We start from the raw sequence: 26,710 nt of genomic DNA, 5'->3' as shown, positions 1-26,710 counted from the left end.
GGTATTGCACTCTTACTGTAGACTGGAGGGCAGTACACTTTTTAAAAGGAAATAGATAGCATTTAATTTCCAGTAGATTTGTAAGTACTGATGATGTCACATTCTTAAGCTCATTTCATCTGTTTTATAAATTTCTAAGCAAGCAGCCTTTCTTGGATACTCTCCAGCCTCTTTTAAAACACAGGTCATTTGCTATATTTCATGGTTGGAATGCTTTCTCTTGTCTCCTTTAGGTAATATGCCTGGAGTTCCTTTTAGTCTTAGATACTAAAATAGTGATGTTTCCAATTAAACTATACCCAGAAAAATAGGCCCATAGTGACAGTGGTCATTGATTCTTCATGGTTGTGTGTGTATTCCTTCTCTCTCTCGTGTTTATTTTAATGCCATTGTTTCCTTAAGATATTTTTTTAACTATTTACTTGTGGAACATAGATGTTCCAGAAGTTATGGAATATTTTTGTTTCATATGTTTGATACTGTAAAAAATGATAGTGCTTTGGATTCATTTCTACAAGTTGAGTAGAGATTAAATATTTTTCAAGTTTGGTTTTCAATTTTAAACTCTTAAACTTCTGTTGCTTAACATAAAATATTCAGAAATAGTCACACTTCTTTTTTCCTTTCTTGAGCTACGTTTTTGATTTTTACATATTTCTGTTTTGTGAATTTAAAATAATACATCATTTAGTGCAAAATAAAATAGCATCTTCAGGTTCATTGTCAGCAGTTAATATTATTGCTTCTGTCTCTTTACCACAAAAAATTTTGACCTTGACTTCGTAAAATAGGAAGATCTCCTGGAGTAGGAAATGGCAACCCACTCCAATAATCTTGCCTGAAGAAATCCCGTGGACAGAGTAGCCTGGCAGACTACAGTCCATGGGGTCACAAAAGAGTCGGACACAACTTAGCAACTAAACAACAACAAATACCACTCATGAGGAAATTTTAATTATCTTGAATAATTTTGCAATGTGAATATTTCTGGGAGATGTGTGCCAAAAGAGGAAAAAAAGCAAATTGCTCTTTGGCACTTGGATTAGTAAAGGATATTATAATCTGAAGCAGAAAATGTTATAGGGTGCTAGGTACTGTCAGCATTTGGTTGTGAAGAAACATTTGCAGACTTAATAATATCATCAACTGATATTTAGTAAACATCAAATCTAAACTTTTAAAGCTATATATATTGTTTTATAATTTGTGAACAGAGAGAGTTCATAATATGTAACAGCCATTTTCCAGTCATTGTTCAAATAACTTTTTGAGAAGCAGACAATGCTTAACCAATACCAGGTGTTCCTGTTCTCAAATTTTGTTTATTTAACATATATATGTTTAAAAGAATGGGTTAAATTTGAGCTTTAATGATTAAGGCAATGCTGTGTTTTTTAATCTCACTAGAATTATAGCTAAAATTTGAATTTTTACGCCAAAACTATAGAAAGGGAGTAAATTCATTGTTCTCCCACCCTGAACAACTTCTCAGCTCAAGATGGATGACTCAAAGAAGAATAATAGAAAACGTACTATTTATGAACTGACTTTGGATGTTTTCTTAGGAAATGAAGGCAAGGCAGAATTTAGTAGCACAAGCCTTGATTTAAGTAGGAAATAAGTATACAAATCTAATGAACTCTATTAGTATAATAGCTAAAATATTAGTATAATAGGTATTTCAAGTTCTAAGCATAAATATAGTACGTAACATCCCAAACTGTTCTCTGCAGTTTTACCATTTGCCTATTTGTCTGAAATCTGAGGCTACAAAATTACCTCACTGTAAAAATAGGAATAAATTGAATGCAGATTGACATAATCATATATCCAGTTGTCTGCAATCACACCTGACTTTTTGCCTAGACTGGCAGTTGTACTCTTCCTGTTACTTCCGATAAGTTTATTAAAATTGCTTTCAGTTTTATTTTCCTTAATTTGGTTCTACAAGCTGTTTCTTATGCCTCTGGAATTTGGTGCCCTATAGTCAGAACTTAAAATTGGCAGTTTGTCCTCCAAATCCTTAATAAGACAGGTTAGTAAAATGCAGTGAATTTTTTTATAAGTCAGTTTTTAAAATTGACCTGTATTTATCTTATTTTAGCCCTCAGAATATTAGAATTAGAACCGTAATAAATAGACTTCTTCCTTAGTGTTATAAATTGTATTTATATCTGTAATAACTCTGTGGTAATAGAAAGTAAGTCTTGTAAGGGAGCAGGTTTCAGTTTAGCATATAACTTAATTTTGGGCCCTGATTTGTCTTCTAAAAATAGTTTTTGTATTTTGAGCTAAACATTCCCACGTCCTTACACTGGTTCTCGCAATATGAATTCTAGATCATTAGTATCTTGAATATTTCACTTTGGATCTGCCACATTTTGACAGTATTTCTTTTAAACTACTGTATATAGAACTGAACCCAGTATACTCAGTGTGGTTTGAGGTACAAAATACAGTATGTGTCTTATGAATAAGATACTTACAGTAATGTATCCTGATTCCACTTTCTCTTTGTCATCAGTACTGTTGGTTCATGTTGAATCATAGGCCACTGAATCCCTAAGTCTGCCAGAAGTGTGTTTCAAATCCTACTGTAAATTTGGATTCAGCAGGTTTTTGTTGAATACTTGTTCACTTCTCGATGTGCTCATAAAAGTTTATAAGATTTTACAGCCTTAACACCAGGTTCATGAAGTAGCCATTAATAGGTCTGTTTTACAAAGAGGAAACTGAGGCTTTGTGTACTGAAATATTTTATCCAAGATCTTGACTCATAAGGGACAGAGCCAGAATTCCATCTTGGGTCTTCTGGCTCCAAATTGACTGTTTTATTTAGTTGCTGCCTCAGTAAATTACTCCTACTGCTCATTTCATTGATAAAGTTAGAAATGCAGAAATTGACCAGTGACTTCTACTGCAGGATGATTTAAGAGTTTAGGAGACATGTTTAGCACTTTTTAATATCTTTGTTAAATACAGTAATGCTTTATGTAAAAACTATATGAATTGAATTTAGAGCAGTGTCAGATAGAAAGTAAAGGTATCTAAGCAAAAATATTATTGGAAACAAAATTAGAGTTGCATATCACTTACAAAGAGGTGGGGGGGATCATTAACTTATGTTAAAATGCATAATTTTTGTTCTTTTGAAATTCTTGTCTGTTATCTAATATTAAAAGAAAGCTAATTTAAGTTATGTATATTCCCATTTACTCAGATTCATTTTCAGATTGACTTAAGCAAGACATTTATTTTACCTCACCTTTCAAAATGACTTTTTTTCTTAGAAGATCGTAAGAATGAAAAGTTGATACCTCAAAAGCCAGTAGAGATACTTAAGAGCCTGCAGGCCAGAATACAAACAACCAGACTTGGAACTGAGAACTATTGTGTAAAGATTAAAGGACAAGAACTGAATGGTTCTGTTTCCTGAATTTTTTAGAATTTTTTTGGTTCTAAGTTTAGTCATCAGAGTTCCTTTCGTAACTGCTTGGTGAAGATGTAGGCTCTATGATGTTTCCAGTGGACTGGGATATAGGAGTGGAGGAATGGCATGGTTTGTACCAGCAAGCATTGCCACTTAGCTAGTCTTAATTTGCAAGGAGGATAAGTATGAAATAATGAAACCAATTATCTGCTCAGCACAGTATTCAGTTCTGGGAATAATTGTCTGGATTCAAAACTTATTATAAATGGATAATTCAGTTCTTCAGAGAGGCTGAAGTAAGAATCCACTAGAGAAGATAGACTTAAGTTGTCCTTAAAAGTAGGAATAAATGGAAGGGGGTTTAATTTTAGCCTCCATTAGTAGGTTTGATGAAGATTCTAAGGGCAGGTAGGAATATTCTCCTTAGCGGGGGAAAGAATTGGAAAATACTTTATTACAAGCGTCTCAGTTCTCCCCGGAGCCTTCACATAGTGGGAGAGGATAGTCACTACTCAAATGATGAGTAATTGTGTTTTTTCCACTTTCTACCCAACTGGTGACCACAGTAGCATCAGGCTTGATCGGTCTTTTGTCTACTCAAATAGTTCGTACGCTTCTCTATTTATAGGGACCCCTTTCTCCTAAGTATATAGGCACCATACTTAGAACACACTAACAAAATTATTAATAACCTCTTACTATAATGATACCTAGCTCCTGTTAAAATTTCTGGTTATTTCAAAAAGATCCATGTAAGGCATTTGGTTGTCACGGCTCTTAAAAGAGATGTTTTAACTTAAATTGTGGAGTGTTTTCATTGGCGAAAAATAGGAAACACTGGAGAGGGCCTGGTTATACATTGACACTAGGCAGAAGAGTACACACTCCACTTGGGAAACCACAGATACACTCTTGAATGTATGAGTTTTAAGAAGTTTGTTAGCTAACTAAAGACAGGAAGTCAGGCTGAAATACAGTTGTAGATATTTTGTACCTAGACCTGATTTTAAGGTATGAAATTATGAATGGCAAAGAAATTGATGAACTATAATCTCAAAGAAAGAGCCAGTTAGTTTCATTGAACAACTGAATGGATTGACAGAGGATAAAAAAAGAATAGTAATGAGTAAGTATTCATAAATTTGAATGCAATAGAGTAATGAAAGAAAGTTAAGATAAACAGCATATTTATTTGTGTTCTCATCGAACCTTTTATATTGCATTTTTTGGCTGACATGGTATATTTATAATGCATATCTAGGGAGTAGAGAGAAGTCAATCAAAAATTTAAAACTATTTAAACTAAGTGATTTAATTTTGTATATAAGGATACTATTGTTAGGATAATGATAAAATGATAACATTTTAAAAATACTATATATATGGGGCTTCCCAGATAGTGCTAGTGGTAAAGAACCTGACTGCCAGTGCAGGAGACATAAGAGACACAAGTCCAATCCCTGGGTCAGGAAGATCTGGAGGGGAGCATGGAAACCCACCCCAGGATTCTTGTCTGGAGAATTCCATGGACAGAGGAGCCTGCAGGGCTACAGTCCATAGGGTTGCAAAGAGTCAGACATGACTGAAGCAACTTAGCGTACATGCACTATATGTATATATGTATACATATATATATATAGTTCTTGTATAAATACATATATCTCCTGACTTTTTTGGAATAAATTATTTAGATTGAAATCCACTTCACGCACAGTTTCTAGGTAATCATTAATTTCTTCATCGGAAAAAGGTGGCAACAGTACAACTTTATATTCACTTAAACTGAGTTTTCTTTGGATTATAAAACAAGCTTTCTGGATTATATCTAAATATTGATTCATTTCAAACCTGTTCTCAACACTGAATTTTAAATGTATCTTATCTAGTTAATAAAATCGTTGTTTTTAAGCATTTGTATCCAAAAAAAAAACAAGAAAAGCAAAATTTTTAATCTGTTTTCTGTGAATTTTATTTTCTCCAGGTATAATCTATATATCATACCACCTGTGTAGTATTCCACTGTCCTGAGCAGGAGAGTCAGTCTGTGACCCAGGGACTATGTATCACCAGCTCCTTAGAAGTTTATATGCATAGTTTGAAGCATACTTGAAGTAATTACTATTATAAATTGTGTTAATGCCAGATTAAAAGTAGAACTATTAGAAAAATCTAAAGTATTTTAGTAACACATAAAGGATATATATAAACAACAAAGTAGTATAAATATTTCCATGACATGTATTAGCATCTGAATGTCCCTAACATGTAACAATAGACACTGTCTATAGAGTCAAAGAAATTTTGAATTTAACCCTTTCTTGAAGGCATAATAAAAAACTTACTTTGGCACTCAAAAGTAGGCAGCAATTATTATAAATGGAAAGGAAAAAATCAGCGCTTAGCAGCCTAAGAGATTATTGTTGATGTTGAACACAAGTAAAGAGACATGTACCTTCCCTTGCTGGAATTGCTTCACTGGGATCTTTAACTTCGTTAATATGTTTAAATAAAGGATTTCCATATTTTTCTGGCATGTGGAAAGGTTTTCTAATATTTTAAGTTTTTCAGGCTTTTGAATAGAAAGCTGTGGTTTTTAATTATCTCAGAATTAAAAATAGATAGGAAAAGATCTTTGTGTTTATTAAAACATCAGTGACAAAACTGCAGTATTTTCACAGAAAAGTAGTAATTTTAAGAGGTGAAATTGAGAGAAATTGCAAAGTTGGTTTGCTGATAGGAATGATCCAATAGAGAAAAAAATTAAAGATGTAAGGGAGAGTGCTACAGGAATATCTTTAAGTTATCAACAGAGGATAAAATATTGAAAGGGGCAGGATTGGTCATATGAACAGTGATTGTTCATCCATAATACAAAGAAGAAAGAGTTACATGGGCACAGGCACATATATATGTATTGCTGTGGTGGAAATTGGCAGAAATTCTCTTCTGATAGTTTCTGTTTTCTGAATGAAAGTGAGGATGAAAGGGAGATGTTGGAGGTTTGAAGGGAGGGACGAGACACCTGTCTGATGTTTTTCTAGAAGAACCAAAGGACCAAGATTACCAGATAGCTGTGAACCAATTTTAGGTATATAGAATTTAGAAAGTAAAATTATTTCTGTTCACAGATGACATGATACATGTAGAAAAACCTTGATCATAACACACACACACACAAACCTGTTGTAATAAGCAAAATCAGCATTAAAAAATCAGTTGCATTGCTATGCACTATCAATGAATAATCAATCCAGAAAGGAAATTAAGAAAACAGTTTCATTTACAGTAACATCAAAAAGAATAAAATGCTTAGGAATAAAATTAACTCCAGTGATGAAAGACTTGTGTACTGTGAACTATATAACATTGCTAAAAGAAATTAAAGAAATACAAATAAAAGATATCCCATGTTCATATATTGGGAGTCTTAATTTTGTTAAGATGAAATACTACCCAAAGTGATCTACAGATTCAGTGCCACGTGTATCAAAATCTCAATGACATTCTTTGCAAAAGGGGAATAGCCAAAAGAATCTTGGGAAAAAAGAACAATGTTGACACTCCCAGAGTTCCTGATTTCAAAACTTAATATAAAGCTATGGTAACCAAGCAGTATGGTACTGCTATAAAGTCAGACATATAGACCAGTTGGAATAAACTAGAGAAACCCCTAAAAGTAAACTAGGAGCCCCAGACCCCTTGTACATATATGATTTTCAACAAATGTGCTGAGACCTCTAAATGGGAAAAGGGCAGTCTTTTCAACAAACGGTTTTGGCAAAATGGATACCCTAAATAAAAATTAAATACCTCACACCATATACAAAAATTAACTTAAAATGTATCAAAGACTAAATGTTAGAACTAAAACAATAAAACTCTTAGAAGAAAATGAGGGAAAGCTTCATGACATTGGATATGTATTTCTTGGATGTGACACCAAAAACACAGGCCTCGTGCAAAAGCTAAATTGGACTTTGATCAAAATTTAGAACTTCTGTGTGTTAAAAGATAACTGTCTATAGAGTGAAAAGGCAACTGACAAAATAGAAAATAATTGCAAGTCATGTGTCTGATAAGGGTTAAATATCCAGAATATATCAAGAGCTTCTGCAACCAAAAAGAAAAACAAAAACCTCAGTTAAAAAATGAGCAAGAGACTTGAAGAGACGTGATATGTGTTGGCAAAGATGTAGAGAAGTTGGAACTTTTGTACAGAGCTGATGGAAGTGTAAAATGGTACAGCACTATGGAAGACAGTATGGCAGGTCCTTAAAAAATAAGAATTGCTATATGATCCAGTAATATATAATGGGGTATATACCCAACAGAATTGAGCTCAAATAGATATTTATATACCATGTTCATAGCAACATTTATCGCATTAACCAGAAGATCAAACAAAGCAAATATCCATAGATTCAGTTCAGTTCAGTTGCTCAGTCGTGTCCTACTCTTTGCGACCCAAGAATTGCAGCACGCCAGGCCTCCCTGTCCATCACCAACTCTTGGGGTTCACTCAGACTTACGTCCATCGAGTCAGTGATGCCATCCAGCCATCTCATCCTCTGTCATCCCCTTCTCCTCCTGCCCCCAATCCCTCCCAGCATCAGAGTCTTTTCCAGAGAGTCACCTCTTCGTATGAGGTGGCCAAAGTACTAGAGTTTTTCAGCTTTAGCATCAGTCCTTCCAAAGAACACCCAGGACTGATCTCCTTTAGAATGGACTGGTTGGATCTCCTTGCAGTCCAAGGGACTCTCAAGAGTCTTCTCCAATACCACAGTTCAAAAGCATCAGTTCTTCAGCGCTCAGCTTTCTTTATAGTCCAACTCTCACATCCATACATGACCACTGGAAAAACCATAGCTTTGACTAGATGGACCTTTGTTGGCAAAGTAATGTCTCTGCTTTTTAATATGCTATCTAGGTTGGTCATAACTTTCCTTCCAAGGAGTAAGCGTGTTTTAATTTCATGGCTGCAGTCACCATCTGAAGTGATTTTGGAGCCCCCCAAAATAAAGTCTAACACTGTTGCCACTGATTCCCCATCTGTTTCCCAGATTAGTGGATAAATAAACTGTAGCATTTACCCAATTGAATCTACTCAGCCATAAGAAGGATATAAAGTCTAATATATGCAATATGGATGAACCTTGTTAAGTAAGTCAGACACTAAAGGACAAATACTGTATGATTCCTTTTATACAGAGTACCTACAATAGGCAAATTCAGAGAGACAAAAAGCAGAGTGTATTTTCCAGGGGCTGAGGTATTAGAGAAGTGAGCAGTGTTCAGTGGGTACAGTTTCAGTTGGTTCTGGATGAAAAGGTTCTGGAGATGGATGGTGTGATAGTTGCACAACAAAGTGAATGTACTTAATGCCACAGAAGTAAAATGGTAGAATTTATATTTAAAAGCAATTTTTAAAAATAATAAGTGAAGACATTCTAACTGAAGTTTTTTAAAAGGTTTGTAAAACTTTACATTTTGCAGTATTCACACTACATTTTTCAAGTTTGGCACACCTGGCTTAGTTTCAAATACATAGTTTTAGGGGAATTCCCTGGCAGTCTAGGGGTTAGGACTCTGCTCTCACTGCTGAGGCCCCGCGTTCACTCCCTGAACTAAGATCTCATAAGCCATGTGCAGGCCAGAAAGAAGAAATTAGCTACATATACTTTTAATGGGAAAAGACTCACAAAAAATGTGAAATATGTGACGGTTATGCTTTGTATATACAATTAGATATGATTAGGGAGGGGCACATTTCAAGTCCATATCACCCATTCAGAATAGATGTAGTATGGCTTTAGCATAGACATTTTAGTGATTAGAAAACTGGAGTAAAAGAAGTTGGCAGACCTTGAGCTAGAGTGGTGGTAGTTTTCTGGTATCTTTTTTTTGAGAGAAGTAATTTCATATGTATGTGGAAACTGTTCAGGAGTATACTTCCTTATCTGGTGAAGAGTGGAGAACCAGAGAATAGGAAAATCAACAACCACAGGTTTCCTGTTTTATTTCTCATCTCTGGATACAAAATGAACTCGTTTTCCCAAGACTTCATTTATTAAAGGTATTTCCTATGTAAAGTGTTATTCAACTCTTAACAAAATAGCTAATAGATAAATATTCAAGGTAAAATAATATTTGTTTTTTTTTAAACAAATTAAAAGAAAGCTAGTTTTAGGCCTCCTGTATATTTTTACTGTATTATTAAAATATTTCACATGATCTCCTTTTTTCTCTTTAAAAGTATATTTTGCATTTGACTAGCTTAAGTTTAATGAAGCTTAGCTCTTGTGTGTCATTTCTTATTTTTCCTTTGACATGAAATCTTACCTACTTGATGAAGATGTCGTTTGAGAGGTGTACTGCAAGGAGTTAAATGCTGTTTGTAAATAATGCTTTTACAAAGGTAAAGACCAAATTTTACAAATTCGCTTTTTGTTTGTAAAAGAAAAATATAATTTCATATATTTTAATGCATTCAAAAATTTGACTATTTAACTGTATTGACTTAGTAAGTTGACACAAAAAAAATGATTTTCTAGTTCTCATATTATACATCTTTGTGTTCCTAACTTACAGCAATGTGCTTTGCACGTATTAGACTTTCCTTAAATATTCAGTGTAGGAATAAGTTTTATTATGCTGCTCAAAAGCATCCAAGAAATAACTACTTATATCTGCTATGTTAATGTTAGAATCTTTAGACATGGCTTTTTAAATGTATTTATCCTCTTTTTCTGAAAGAAAAATTTTTTCGTATCTTTAGGTGCTCATGTGTTTAAAAAAAACAAAACCTTGGAGTAAAGTAGCAGCACATAATGGTTTGTGGATTTTGAAAAGGTGCAGGCCATATTGTGCTGCCTCAAAAATACAAGGATCTGATCTTCTGAAGAAAATATATTTCTTTTTATTCATAGCTTTTATGATAGCAATGTCAGCAGTGCCTTAGCAGCACGTAAATATTGGAGTTAAGATTCTAAAATTATCTCCAGTATTAACTGTGCTGCTGAAGTAAGGTTGGCCATACTCTACAGTCATATTTCAGTGTATATTAATATTACCAATGTATTTTCAGCTTTATTGATAATTAATTTTCAGTATTATAGTCTTATTTTCATATGATTGAATAAAAATAAGTTAGTACTAACTTTTAGATGTGTATTAAAATTGTGTATTGTAATTTAATAATTGTGTTGAATGCTTCATCAAGAATTTATTGGAAGCTCATACAGCATCCAATAAATTTATTTTAATTATATTTATATTCAGTTTAAATATTCAATTATTACTTCAGAACAAAAATAATACTTTTCCCTTTCTCTACTTAAGTGAAATTAAGACATTTGCTTATCTCACAGAGAAATATATGTTGTAAAATATACATTTTGAACAGAACTTAGAGGATAATTTTTAGTAATATTTCTAAATATTTTGTTATAAGGGAAAGAGGAAAGTATCAAAATATGTGAACTAAATTCCTGAAATCCTGTGTTTCAAAGATGCACTTACTCATAACTTTAAAGGTAGGAAAGACCTTACAAATGACTAGTATATTTGTTGGATAGCTCAAGAAATGAAAACTCAAGTAACTTGCTACACTTGCAGATAAAGATATTAAACCTGTGTCTTCTGACTTTATACTGTCATATTGGTTTTTTCTTGTTTTTACTAAAAAATTTTGTTTATCCTTAGCCACAGATTCTTGTTTGTAAGTAAAATAAAAAACATGAAGGCCTTGTTTGGTCTTTTTAATATCTAGTATTTAACTTTAGCATAAGACCTACAAAAATTATTATAGTTACTAATTTTATAGATGCAAACAATCAAAATTTTAATTAAAATTTGAAGGAAAATGTTTTCTTTACCTTCTGTTCCTTATTTGTTTAATAAGTCATTAAACTAAAAATTGATGTTCAGGATAAGAGTGTGTTTGTGTAGTGTACCATACTCCTGGTCTTATTTTCTACAAGAAATATCTCACTCCTTTAAATTGTAACCCAGCAGAAAATCTATAAAATACAAGCAGTTCTTAGAAAATCATTTCAATTTTCATTGTCTATTTTGGAAACCCTTAAAGTATTTCAGATGTAACTCAAGGAGTTGTGTTTGAGCATCTTCTGTTTAAATTATAATTTCAAGGTAAAGAAAATTACTTACTATAAGAGAGTTCTCATTTTTAAGAAGATTCTCACTTTTTCTCAGCAAAATTTTACCCCAGAATAAAGAAGTAATACACTATATTGGCTAGAATCAAATGCCAGCTTTTACGAGGAAGTAATACTGCCTTAGGGCTTTTAAAAATCATTTATCAAGCTTTTAACCTGTTTCCCTTATTTCATTTCAGCCATTTCATGAAAGACTGTTACAAATTTATAATTTTTGATTCCATTAAAAATATTTCAGGAACTAATATGTAGATACTTAGAAATATTTACTGAATGAGTTGCAGAGTTTCTCCAGTATTTTACAGAACAACCTCGGAATTAGATTTCTATTTCTATTTTGATTTTGAAGTCAGATTTCAGAAAATTGTATTTTGTCTAATCTGCCTTCTAAACGCGTTTTACTTTTACTAAGTAAACCTTTATATCTAGGTGCTCAAGATGTGAAAAAGGATCATTTGGCGCTAAATAAAAACTTGAATCCTGAGAATGGATTAAAGAAAAAATTGAAATATTGGAAGAGAAAGAAAGTATAAAAAAACTGTTGCATTGAAATTTATTATAACAGTATGCAGCTCCTTTCCAGTCTCTTAATAGAGAACAGGAAATAGCCTGTCGATACCTAATGAAACACTCATTTAGGTAACTCAGCAGGACTTAAAGTGTTATTTATAAGGGTTAATATACTTCTATCTTTGTGTAATTTTGAAATACAAAGAGCAAATGGTAAAATGAAAGTTATATCCTTTCATGTTAGTCTTAATATGGCCATTTATTTTGCAGAGAAGAAATGGTTATATATGGGTGTGTATTAAGATTTCATTTTTTCTGTCTTCTTTGGGAAAAAAGTCTAATCTTTTTCATTCAAGTTTAAGTTGATGCCAAATAATTCCAGTATTGAGCATCTTAAATCTGTTAACTTGGAGTATGGATTGAGTTTGGTGCTAACTCAGAGGACTACAGGCAAGTATTCAGGAGATAGCTAGAGGGATATTTTAGTAGGTGAACAATTCATTTCACATACTGTGTTCAAATTCAGGTATCTTAAGATCACGTATATGTAACATAGAATTGAAAATTTGATCATAGACTAAATATCATATTTAACAGTAAAGATTTTCTTCAATTAGTCATGTGTCCTTTTAATTGTTAGAGAGTTAGAAGTGTTTTTAAGCCACCAAGTATCATCAGTGGTATCCTTGGTTAATCATAACTGGATTAGCAGGATTATACTTTGATAAACTTTGACCTCTAAGCGTTTGTATTAGAAGTCGACATTCTAAATCTTTTTTTTTTTTTCCTTTTGCAGGTGGATATTACTAGCCCTTATTCATGGAAAAAGTTTTATGCTAAGTGTTGTTTCTCATTGAGTATTAGCAAAAAGGAGAAAAATTAGTATCCTAATCTTTTGAGATTAGATTTGGCTCTAGTAAGTAATACTTAGACCATTTATTGGGTTGGCCAGAAAGTTCGTTCGGTTTTTTCCAACCTTCATTTGAAATAACTTCCCTAGATTGTATTGTATACAATTGTCACATCAGAGTGCATTTGAAAAGAAACTTAATCAAAATTGGCAAATTTTTGTGTAGCTATTTTAATATTGAAGATGGAAGAAAACAACATTTTCAGCATGTTATGCTTATTTCAAAAAAGGTAAAAATGCAACTGAGAAACAAAGATTTGTACACTGCGTGGAGAAAGTGCTAAGACTGATTGAATGTGTTAAAAGTTTGTGAAGTTGTCATGCTGTAGATTTTCTCACTGGATGATACTCCACATTCAGGTAGACCAGTTGAAGTTGATAGTGATCAAATTGAGAACAGTCAGTGTTATACCACGCAGGAGATAGCGAACATCCTGAAAATATCCAAATCAAGCGTTGAAAATCATTAGCACCAGCTTGGTTATGTTAATCGTTTTGATGTTTGAATTCCACGTAAGTTGAGAGAAAAAACTGCTTGACCATATTTCGACATGTGCAATTCTCTACTGAAACATAATGAAAACTGTTTATTTTTAAAACAAATTGTGATGAGTAATTAAAAAGTGGATACTGTACAATAATGTGCAATGTAAGAGATCATGGGACAAGTGAAATGAACCATCACCAACCACACCAAAGGCCAGTCTTCATCCAGAGGTGATGTGTATATGGTGGGATTGGATGGGAGTCCTCTATTATGAGCTCCTTCCAAAAAACCAAACAATTAATTCCAAGTACTGTTGCTAGTTAAACCAACTGAAAGCAGCACTCAACGAAAAATGTCCAGAATTAGTCAACAGAAAATGTGTAATTTTTCATCAGGATACTGCAAGACTGCATGTTTCTTTCATGACCAGGCAAAAACTGTTGCAGTTTGGCTGGAAGGTTTTGATTTATCTGCTGTATTCACCAGACATTGCACCTTTTTGTTTTCCATTTAAGGTTTTTACAAAATTCTCTTAATAAAATTTCAGTTCCCTGAAAGGCTATGAAAGACACCTGGAACAGATCTTTGCTGAAAAAGATTTTTAAAAAATTGGGGAAGATGAAATTATGAAGTTGCCTGAAAAATGGCAGAAGGTAGTGGAACAAAATGAGGAATACATTGTTGAGTAAAGTTCTTGGAGAAATGAAAGATGTGTCATTTTACTTTGAAACCGAAGGAACTTTTTTGGCCAACCCAAACACTTGCCTGTCTGGAAGACCATCATCAGTACATTTCCAGCTAAAATTTTTTTTCTTACCTCTTATCAGGGATTTCTTATTTTTGTGTGAGCCCCTTTAATGGAGAATTAATTTCTCCAGTAGAATTTAAGAATTTATGTTCTTACCTTGCTTATTTATAAAATGTATCCCAGAGATTTCTGATATCTTTTTTTTTTTTTTTTAGGCTATTTGCAGTGAAAAAAATGTTGGCAAAATAAATAAGTTTAAACTTGCTATGTTAAAATTACTGTGCAGTGTGATAAATTAGTTGATGAGGTTTTTTTTTTTTTTTTTTTTTTAGTTTTTATGTTTTTTTTATGTATTATACTGAAACTAAATTCAACATTTATAACTTCTATATGGGTCTGTTTCTTGATTATTAATACATGGGATTCATATAAAAATACATGAATAATACATTTATATTAGCATACTGATGAGTACAGGTTCCCCTTAATTCTGTTTAACTTCAATAATCTGATACTTACTATATTCCTATTATAAGAATATATTACTTATTAAGAATTATATTACTATATTCTTATGATTACATTCATGTTTTGCAAAAATGTAAACTGCCTAGAGAATCTTGTTTATGCTATAGGGTTAGATTTTGAGAAATTATTCTGAGAAAAAAATGTAAGCCACCTTTATACTAAATGTTCTTCAATTTAATTAACTTGTTATTAAAGTTATTCTGTATATCATTTTATAATTTAACCACTTAGCATTAATTAATCTTTAGGAAGTGGTAGAAATTTTTAAGTCACTCCGAAGTTTTCTTATTTCCATATCTCACTATTTTATAATCTTTAGAAATGCTTATATTTATGAAAGTAACATTTTCAGGGATATTAATTCTTACAGCACCACTAGAACTTTTTTTTTCCTTTGGACTTTAATACATATGCTAGTAAACTATAGGATAATTTTTTTTTTTTAAGTTTTCATGTGATCACTTAAATGCCAATTTAGTGTGAAACAACAAAGCATTGCCCCATAGTTAGAACTAAAGAAAGTGTAGGTACATCATTTCTTAAGATAATTTGTACATTTTCATAGTCTATGCAGATTTTTATATTATGTTTCCATAAATGTCTTTTCTGTCTTATGTTTAACAAAGAGCATTAAATAGATTTGAATCATTTATGTAGAGAGGACTACAAATTTTATTACAGGCACTGAGGATCAGCACTGAACAAAGCAGATAAATTCCAGCCCTCATAGAGCTTACAATTTTGGGAGTAAGGCATGGGTAGTAGAATACACAAAAAATGGATAGGTGCTAATATGTGGTATGTCAGGTGGTGGTAAGTTCTATGAAGAAAAATAAAGCAAAGGAAGTGGGAGGAATGGGTTAAACGGGTTTGGAACGCAGGCAGGCAGATGTGTTTTTCAGTAGTGTGGTCAGAAAATTCCTCACAAAGATAACATTTGAATGAAGACCTAAAAACTAAAGGAGCAAACCACTAGGTTTCTGGGAGAAGAGCCTTTCGAGCAGATGAAATAACACCTACAGAGACCTTGAGGCTGAAACATTTTTGGTGTTTACCAAAAATAGCAGCAAGAAAGTTTGGATGGCTATGATCAAATATACAAGAGAGAATAATAGCTCATAAATTAAAGTTTCTAGGAGCCAGATTTTACGGCTATTTAAGCTCTTGGCTTAACATACAGATTTAATTTTCCTTCCTTCTTTAAAACTACCTTGAGAGTTGTGTGAGCCTCAGCCTATTTGACCTTTGTAGATAAGAGTATTTTTTTTTAGATCTGACTCAGAACGTGCATCTGAGACCATTTAGAACGTAATATTTAAATGGATGGTTAATAGGTATATGTGTGATCAGGTTTTTATGAATTGTGTTTTGATGGCTCTGAAATTGTTTTTACTTGCTCAGTTTAGCCTAGTCAAAGCTAGCTAAATGAGTAAATGACACATTTGTAATTTACTCAAACGAACCAAAATTGTCTGATTCCTCCATTCTAGTAATTGCCACCATTTTTCTCACTTATTCCAACTATGTTACCATTTTAGCTAAGAACACTTGCCTGAAAGTGTTCATCCCTTATGGTATGTCCCACTAATTTAATCTTCCTAATGCACTGCTTTTGCATATAGGATAAAATTCAGACTTACTGTACCTCATGATCTTGCCCTAACCTTCTTGAGGTTTTTCCAGTTTTTTCAAGCAAACTAGTCCTGCTCCATCTGTTTTTCTGTCTAATTTCAGTGCCCTTATTTATGCCGTTTCACCACCCCAATTCTTCCCCAATTTATTCCTGTATAGTTTTTAAATGCACTATGCTGAATGTTCCATGAGTTTAATAGTTTGGTCTTATCCCTCCTTCCCATGTTACAAAAAATTTATCCCTGTAGCTCTTAACCTTTTTCTCTCACTTAACAAAGAAATACAGCATTTCTATCATTAATTTCACCTCATTTATTCATGTATATTTACCTTTTATAAATATTGACAACATTAAGAAAAATATTTAAACTTAAGAAACAAAATGAAAAAAATTTAAACTTAAGAAACAAAACAAAAAGCAGGTAGACTAAAACATCCAGAATTTCAGAACACCCAAAGTACAAATATTAATTTTATGTTGACAAATGATACAGCTGATTTTTTTCTCAGTTATGTGAAAATATATATACCACATAGAGTGTGGACTAGTCATATTTCTAGGATTTTAGCACACTAAAAGAATTAAAGAATTCTTAAAAGTATGGATTCTCTATTTCAAGTAAGTGCTGTTGACAAATAGAGCCATTTAAGAAGTAATCCATGTGTTTATTATAGTATTGTTTATATTAGAGGATTGGAAGAGGTTTTAAAGTGTCCAGTAATAAACTGATTAACATGCTGAGTGGAATACTGTGCAGCTATTTAAAATAATTGTAATGAGTATTATTTATATGAGCTAGAAAATTCCTGGTTATGTGAAAAACATTACCACATAGTATGAATCATTAGAATACATATGCTAAAATGTTACTACTGGTGTCCTATGGTGTGAAGTAAATCTTATTTTTTTATATTATAAATAAATGTATGATTTGGGGGGTGGTTGGGAAAAGATCCTTGAAAAATCAAAATACTTGAAGCAGCCTTACCACTTAATCACCTCCTTTGGAAGTCCATAAATGGAAAACCCAAGTTCTTATGGGTTCAGGAACTTGAGAAGTGATAATCAAGAATTAACTATTTTGGGAACTAAACAGGTAATTTCAAAAATCAAATAAGTTTAAAATCCGCCTTGGGGAAGCAGTCTACTCTGTTTCTTAAAGGAGGGTTGAGAAGGAATTCAAGAGTCACTTCTTGAATTCTTTGTTGAAAAGCTTTGCTGTCATTTCTCCCATCTTCCAGCCCCCCAAACCTAAAAAGGTAAGTATAAGAAAAGGCGTGGCTGTGGATTTTAATTTTGGAACTGTATTAATAAACTAAAGAAAAATCTGGTTTATAGAGATTTAATAGCACAGCAAAACTGACTTTCTGATCTTAAAAGGATTTTGTCTTTTTAAAAGTTTTTAATTTTTTCCCACCATAGAACTAATGTATAGGCATAGAAACATCGAAAAAGGCAAAAAAATTCTGTTTAAAAATTATATTTTTATCATCCAATGAGAATTACTATTATTAACAGTATGTTATTTCCTTCTAAATGTATAGTTGGATTAGCAAATTTATTTCCTAATCTGTACCTATGCCAGGAGCTGGAAAAAATATCACCCTCTAGAAGAGAGACGAGACATGCTGCTGGCTCACAAAGTTTTTCCTCGACGTTTATCTAAAATACATTTGACCCCAAACAATGTGGGTTTGAACTGTGGGAGTCTTTATTTTTCTCAATAAATACATGCTACGGTATTACACAATCTACAGTTGATTGAATCTGAGGATGCAGAACCGTGGGTGTAGAGGCCGACTAAAGTTACACAGGGGACACTGGTGGTAAAGAACCTGTCTGCCAGTGCAGGAGACGTGAGAGATGTGGATTTCGTCCTTGGGTCAGGAAGATCCCCTGGAGAAGGGCATGGCAACACTCCAGTATTCTTGCCTGGAAAAACCCATGTACAGAGAGAGGAGCTTGGTGGGCTACAGTCCATGGGGTTGCAAAGAGTCGGACACGACAAGTGGCTTAGCACACGAGCATGTAAAGTTTTACATGGATTTTCAGCTACAAGGTGGGTCAGCTTCCCTAACCCCCTTGTTGATCAAGAGAGAACTATATAGGTAAAAACCACTAATTATATCATCTGTCTTAAAGTTTTTGAACTTCCTCAAGATATTTGAGGAGAAAATGCATCTTGTTTGCCATCTGGCCGCCTCTTCCACACCTGCCTGTCATCTCCAATACCTTTCCATTGTTTGAGAGCCTTTCTGAGACAGGGGAGGTCGTTGAAGGATTTTAATTGGGAGAGAGAAATAATTACTGAAAATGTACTCTTCAAGATTTGCTCAAGAAAGTCAAAAACTAGTATAGTAATTAAATCCTGTGCTCTGTTTGTACCCCAATAATTAAATCAAACATCAAAAAGCTGAGCCAGTGTTCAAAAATTGTGGGATCCACATTCGATATTCAAAAAACATTTACTAAGAAATTTGGGTTGAAACATGACTATGGTTATCAGAATGTAAGCATGACACATGGTATAAATTCATAATGTATGCCCTGTTAAAGCAGCCCGTTTAGAGAGCAAAAGTCTCAATCTGTTTTTCTCACATTTCAGTATTTTAAAATTTAAAACTCTAAAAAGTAGTTTAGATTTAGAATACGACAATTTAGCTAATCAATTAAACTTGGGAGTTTAAAATCTGAGAGGAGGGGTGTTTGTCACCAGAACTCGCCTATGGTGCAGGTGCCAAGTTAGACGCTCTTTCGCTAGTTTTGTCACCATTTTAGTTGGCCATTGTATCCTTGAAAAAAGGGAAAGCACCCAAAAATGCTGAAGTTCATCATAAGCCCTCAGACCATTTTTTAAAATATAACTTTAAAAGTATATATATATTATATAACTCTAGGTGTATTTAGTTATAAAAGTCAAGGAATTTGGATTTTTAAAAATTGATGACTAAATTTCCACATAGTTATACTCTTCAGAAAACATTAGTGATGAGTTTACTTAAGATATTAAATTCCTTTAAGACAGTAATAAAGGGAATTGCAAATGCTTTTTGGGGGTAACCAAATTAGATGATTTGGAATTTAGGCAAAGGTCCAACAAGTTTCAGAACTAGCATGAAAATTCTTCATTTAGGCGTATAATTTATTGCTATATGCTAATAAACACTCCCCCAAACCACTGTTGATTGAAAGTCCTGGTGAGTGTGGCTTGTGTAGGCCTCATGCAGATTATGGATGTGAACCAATTAGAGGGCTTTCAGAGAGCTGAAAAAATAGGAGATGGCAAATGTCCTAAGGGGTTCTTGAAGGTATTGAGAAGCTTGCTTGAAAAAGAACAATATTGAGACCTTTTTATTCTGTATTGCAAAATACAGAAGGGCAAAACTGAGGAGATGGAGTTTCAGGGGGTGCAAATGTAAACTCAAGGGATTTCTACCGACTGTTGAAGTGTACATTATAGAAATGGACTGCTTTACCAGAGACCCCAAGAGGGATGAAATTGGAGGGAGGAGTAAGATTTAAACATAACATTTGAGATGAAGAAAATCAGTACATCAGCTTGAACAAACTTGCCTTTAAGAGCACATGTGCTATCTTTGACTAAAGGACACTAGGGAAATTTCTGGATTCCTTTTAGGACAGGTTTTACTGAAAACCATTATTTTAAAAGAACTGAGTATATAAGAAAAGTTGAAGATCAAGGTTTAGAGAAATGTGTCACTTGTCTTAAAACTGAAAATGTTAACAATGAGCTAGTAAAGTTGGAACATAAATTTTAAATACTAAAAACTTACAAGTTAGCATTTGTTTTCAAGAAGGATTACTTTATCAAGGCTGTTGAATAAATCCAGTATAGAACTGGATCATTAAGTTTCCATTTTCCTCTTAAAACCTCAAAGGAGAATAAAGTTGAAGACGGATAAACAAGAAGGGGCGAACTCTAGAGAAATTCTTAATCACAGTTTTGAGAAGGCAGTTAAGTCATAGTGTCAGTGGGACGTTCCTTGATGTTTATTTTCTAGGGTGCTTGGATTTTTCATAAGACTGCAGAGCCATAACTTGGGCTTAGAATCACTGCTTTTGGAATTCTATATATGTAGCTTCAACTGGAGATTTTATTACCTTGACAGACACATAGTAGGTGCTCAGTTATTAAGTGGAGTGTTCCTAGGAAGATCAGTCTCACTCTGAAATTGGCACTGGATTGAGTTGTCATCTGTCATCAAACATACAGGAAACAATTCTGTAATATATTTGCTAGTCTTTGGAGCTCACATCATAGTTGAGGCTTGAGTAAATAGTGCTATGAATTGGCTGAGATGATTTCTACATCTTTTAATGCTGGCTTCTTAGTTTTTACAATTCAGTTAGCTCTCAGACTACTATGGTTCTCTTCCAAATTTATAAAGATTCTTCATAGTTAATACAGTAAGGAACATCAGCCCTTGCACACTTCTTAATGTTTATTGTCCCTCTGGGAAATAGGCCAGTAAATTTTTATTTTGAATGGTCATTTTAGTAAAAGTAATCCAAATCAAATCAGAACATTGCAATATCTACCTCTTGGGTTGTGGATATGATTTCTTTTTAACTGCATATGGAAACCACTCAAGCTTTAGGTGCTAATAGTGACAAGTTACTGCTGACACATTGCTTTTATCCTTTGCCAGAAACTTACATTTAAAAATCCTTTCGATTCTCATAAATCACCTAATGGAGGAGACACATTGTTACTCCCATGTTGTAAGGAAACTGAGTCACAGGGAAATAGATTGCCTGCTGCTGCTGCTGCTAAGTCACTTCAGTTGTGTCCGACTCTGTGACCACAGAGACGGTAGCCCACCAGGCTCTACCGTCCCTGGGATTTTCCAGGCAAGAACACTGGAGTGGGTTGCCATTTCCTTCTCCAGTGCATCAAAGTGAAAGTGAAGTCGCTCAGTCATGTCCAACTCCTAGTGACCCCGTGGACTGCAGCCTACCAGGCTCCTCTGTCCATGGGATTTGCCAGGCAAGAGTACTGGAGTGGGGCGCCATTGCCTTCTCCGAATAGATTGCCTACTGTCACATAACTAGTAAAAGGGGAGTCAGAATTGAAGCTCAGTTTGATTGCAGAGCTCATACTTAATGAGCTACAACCTCTGTCTTATAGTTAACAAGAGTTAGAGGAGACAAAGTGGAAATTAAGCCCTCAAAGGCTCAAAATGATAGTTACACTTTCCAAAGAATGTTGATAGATCTGTATGTGGAAGTACTATACTAAGCACAAATTAACTTCTGAGGTACTCCATGATGCTGCTACTATCACTGCAAGGAGACATGCTCTGAGAATGGTGTTCTGGTAACCCTGGTCCTGAGTGTTTATGTGTGTCAGCCCTTAGTAGCAGTGTCCACCCCTGAGAAAACTGCCCTAGCACCTAACTGCAGAGCAAGTCTACAAGTCTATAGGTCATATTTGGTTGTACTGCTTTTAAGGCATCCTAGCATCAAACAGCATTGTTATCTCACTTCATGTGTCTCTTTATTTTTTTTTTTTCTTTCATGTGTCTCTTTAGAAGCTAGTCAAAATCTAAGAGAAAGTAGAACTTTTGTAACTAGAAGGCTGCAGAAAAATTATACATTTAAATTGTAAACTTATTTTGCAGATTACCCTAAGCTGTGAAACATACCATTTTCTTTGTATTTCATGTCAATTTAAAGGGCTTCTGGCCGGCTTTATCATCATTAACTTCATTCTGTCCTATAGAGCAATTCTAGGCAGGATCGCAGGTTCTCACTGAGCCTTCAGAAATACTCGGGGGTATTGTCTCAGAAGGGCAACCTCCTCCCACCCTCCTCACATACACACACACAAAATTAACAACTCCCTTTTCTGTTGTCATCCCTATAGTCATTTCATTATTGCTTATGTTACATCATATTGTGATTATTTTCCTTATTTCTCTATGATTATCCTGTAAGCCTAATAGGCTTGAGCCCAGACTGTCTTAGCCCATTTGGTGAGCCCATAATCTCATGGTGCATTCTATCAGGTTAATTCCCTTCATGATTGTTGAATGCATTGATACCAATATTAGGATGACTACTCAAAACAACTGACTTGTTAGATAGCCAGAAGTTAGATCCTTTCAGTAGAATTCTTCTAAGATCAATTAGATCAAATCTATTTCCAGATCAACAGTATCACAGTTTCATTGAAGGATCACAGGGAAAGAGAAATGAGAAACATGAAATAGTTCTTCCCAGCTAATAGCAAGTTTTATATTTTATACATAAAGTAAGTCTGTGAAGGCTCTTTATCTATTACTGAGATGATGCATTAGTTAAGGCATAAATAATTTCACAGAGCATGTTTTATCTTCTAGGTAACAGACAAACTTTGACAGTATACCTGATGTAAGTCTTAGGAAAACTGGTAGGTTGAAGTGGCTTCTGAGATGTTTTTCCTGAAATGTTACAAGAAAGCATTATGGAGGTCAAGAATTCCAGTTAGCTCTGTTTCCATCTCAAGATTTGGGGTTTTATAAAATACTAAGTAATTTTAAAAGTATTAAAATTATTTGATGGCTATTTTCCCCAGTTTATCACTCACCTGACTGACCCTACACTCCATTGCTTAAGACAGCCAAATCCAAATCAACCTTGCTTAGACCAATGAAATTATATTAGCTTGTATGTAAGAATTCAGCCAGAACAACTATTTATGACTGTCTCTGTTTCTCATCAAGAAACAGTTTTCACTTTCATCTTTGCCACTGAGGTCATAGGGTGTGACCTTTTTTCCTAGCACTGTCTTCGTGTTCTTTTCTTGCTGATCTCCGACTCTAACCAGCTTCCTGAACACACAGTACCCAGCCTCTAAATGCTGCCTGCCTAAATTCATGGCATTCAGCTGGTTGACCCTGAATTGGGAAATCATCTGACTTCTGGACTCTACTTACTTTTGGAGGACCTAAATATATTCCCAAATTAACTGTAGTTCTAGCCTTATAATACTCTGCTTGCTCTCAGATTGATTTCGCATGATGGTCTCTCTTGCTCTTCATAGTTAAAATGCCTTCCAAACTAGGCATGACCTACCAAATATTTGGGTGTTTTATAATTAACAGACCTGTTCATTGATAATATTCCTGATAGGTCTGCACTCTGAGATTGATTTTATTTTTAAGATGTTTTCTAAAATTAATTGCTCACTGCCAATAATACCCTCATTTTTAAATAAGGAAAAAACCTAAGATACTGTTGCATTAGTTTAGAATTTTGACATCAAGATTCTAAATACAACACATGGCAACAGTTACCTTTAAATAGATAATTGCTCAATGGAATTTATCCAGAGACCTGCGAAAGGAAGCATGGGAATGATGAAATCAGCCTATAACCTTGTCTTCAATCTAGTATGAAAATTCCTTATTTTGGCAAAGTTTACTTTTCATCTTGTTTCATTTCCTGTCTTAGTATGATAACTTTTTTATATGAAACTGCTACTTAAATTTTTGTAGTTTGCAGTTCATGTGTAGAAATGTGTAATTTTATTATTTGTGATATCTGATGTATTTCAAGTAACAATTTCCTTATGCATATAAGAACTTTAAACTGAAAACATACCTGACATGGAGTAGATTTCCCATAAACATTTAAGTTAATATTGAATCAGTCTGATTTATTTAACATGGTGGTAAGTCAGAATTTTTAGAAATCTGTTATCGATAGTCTTACAACTTTACAACCTCTGTTTTTGAAATGTTTACTTTTAATATTCAGTAGTTTTGTATTTAATTTCTCATAGTTGAAAATATGAAACTTCTAGAAACAAAATTTTTCTAGAGTAAATCTTTTTAGACTATGTGTTTGGTTCTGTTACTGGCTCCTAAGGAAAAGAAATTGCAATAATATAGGTCTTTCTTTTTTTTTTTAATTTATTTATTTATTTATTTTTAATTTTTACTTTACAATTCTGTATTGGTTTTGGCATAGATTGACATGAATCCACCACAGGTGTACATGCGTTTATAGGTCTTTCTAAAAAGAAATAATTCAGGATTAGGATTCCTATAAGAATTAAGAATAATGTAGAAAATCAAGAAATAAATTAGGATGACCAAACAATTAAGATGGTGAAACCTCTGAGACCAAATCCTTGTCCCAGCTCTACCCTGTTCCCAACTGCTCACAGAATGGATCATGTGCCCCTTATGTTGAAGTGACCACTTATTTGCTCTTCTGCCTCCTTGAAAGAAAGGAAAGAAAATTATGTTTTGCCACTGATTTAGCCATATGAAACTCATCTCATCACCCTTTTCTGCATCTGAAGCTGCTGTGTCTAAAAGTGCCATCTCATTGTGCTTTGTATCGGTTAGTGCTGGAGAAATCTTGAAAAGCGTATGTACAAAACTTAAAATTTTTTCTATTATTTTGGAACTTTACTTCTTTGGGGTTGAGGCACACTGGTCACCCCTCTGCCTGTGAGAGCTCTCTACAGTCTGGGCTAGCAGTGTGCTGATCTTTTCAAGTTTCTTTCCCTACCCAATCCCCCTTTTTTGATGAGGTTTTAATGAGGTCTGCTAGGTGTGCATCCTGCAGCTTAATTGGCTTAAAATGTTCTCTCCTTTGGTGTGGTCTCTTTGGGGACCAACTGGGAGAAAAAAAAAACCAATAGTGTAACTGTTTTAATACTGAAAATTGATAAATGTCTCTTTGAAATAAAGAACCAGTTCCTCCAAAAAGAAAATAAATTAGGAGTGAAAATGTCCATTAGATTAATTTGATGATTCTAGACATGAGAATCTGTAAGTTATTTTTTCTTATTTTGTCCTCATTTTTAAGTCTCAATGAAACTTCCATCACTTGAATCTCATTCGGTAATGTATGTACAGTTATTTATTCATTCAACAAGTTATTTTGTTCAGAGTCATTTGCCTCTGATACTAGTCTCTTCAGTGTCATCAAAATGAATTTGATTTAGATAACAATTAAGCATGTAGGAGAAACATAAGTTTTCCCACTGATTTAGAAGATCATGAAATGAAAATTTATAATTTAGTATAATAAAGTTCCTATTTGTGAATGTTGTCCTAAAGAAGTGTTTAGTACCGCTTTGGTTATTTTGCCAGGGGAATGACAGTGTAAACAGCTTAAACTGTCCTATCCTAGAGAAGTTAAATGTGGTCATATTCAAATACTTAAAAATTGGCTTGGCTTAAAAGTTGTGTGACCTTAAGTAAATTGCTGTCTTCAAGTCTCACTGTAAATTGTAAGTAAAAGGTCTGTCTTGTCCTAAATTTTTATAATCCTAGGACAGAGTCAGTCTACAATGTATTTATTTTATAAATAATTCTGTATATTGACATGTTACTCATTAATCTTGCAGACTTAGGTGGAAACCTCAGTTATCACCTTAGAATTTTGGATATTACATATTTACCTTTTCCATTCTAGAAAAAATTTTAGATTTTTTTTCCCACACTTTTGTCAGATTGTAACCTTGACTATATGAAACATAGCCAACAGAAAGAAAAACAGCTCCATGGAAACTTGGAGAAGGAGAGGCATACACTCATTCTTATTTTTGAAAAATAAGAAAAAATTTTAATGTTGATCAGATAAAGCATTTAATTGAATTAATGGGACAATATGAAGTATTGGATAGTCAACTGGAGTTTACAATGACCTTAAACCTTGTTTGAATATTTTGTAAAGCAGTAATAAAAATTACAGAATTTCAGCATATTTTGTCTTAAGCAATATGCTAAATGTTAAATTTTATGTGAGGATCAAGTCATATAAAATACTATAATAGGTATAGAACTTTCAAGAGTAGTATTTAATGTGTTTTAAGCCATAATGTCCAAAGGGTGTTTGGTTATAATTTTTCTTAAAGTTTACTTTTTTCTTGAAGTAGAGTGCAAGAGACAAATACAGGTGGATTCAATTTGAAGAATTCCAGTTTCCTTTAAGCAAAATTTCACTTTATTTCAAACTGAACAAAATGATATTGTATTCATAATTTGACAACACACTTGAAATGTGTACAGTCTAAAGGATTCAAATTTCAAACCTTTCAGTTATAATCTGTTGGTGGGCAAGCAAGGCCACAACCAAGTATTAATACTTGTAAATCTCTCCTATTGCCAGAAATTGTATCAGAAGGGATTGGATTATCAAGAATGGCTGCTATGTTTTGTTTTGCTCTGGGCTGTGTGGCATGAAGGATCTTATTTCCCCAATCAGGGAACCCATGGATCGAACCTGTGCCGCCTGTAGTGGAGGCAGAGTCAAAAGCACTGGACCACC

The 26,710-nt window shown here is 33.6% G+C and overlaps 1 long non-coding RNA gene across 3 annotated transcripts in view; it reads left to right on the top strand.

Moving 5' to 3' along the window:
* The window catches only part of LOC120883074, a 28,933-nt gene extending 14,823 nt beyond the window's left edge, over positions 1–14,110 (top strand). For all 3 annotated transcript variants that reach the window (XR_005725653.1, XR_005725655.1, XR_005725654.1), the window contains 2 exons: positions 9,783–9,845; positions 12,911–14,110. This is a non-coding gene — a long non-coding RNA (uncharacterized LOC120883074). The remainder of the gene's footprint in view (positions 1–9,782; positions 9,846–12,910) is intronic.
* Positions 14,111–26,710: the final 12,600 nt, after the last annotated feature.

Source organism: Oryx dammah, unplaced genomic scaffold (assembly GCF_014754425.2).
Source record: "Oryx dammah isolate SB20612 unplaced genomic scaffold, SCBI_Odam_1.1 HiC_scaffold_24, whole genome shotgun sequence".
Taxonomy (NCBI): domain Eukaryota; kingdom Metazoa; phylum Chordata; class Mammalia; order Artiodactyla; family Bovidae; genus Oryx; species Oryx dammah.
The sequence above is the reverse complement of the archived record's forward strand: the minus strand, read 5'-3'. Positions and strand labels throughout refer to the sequence as shown.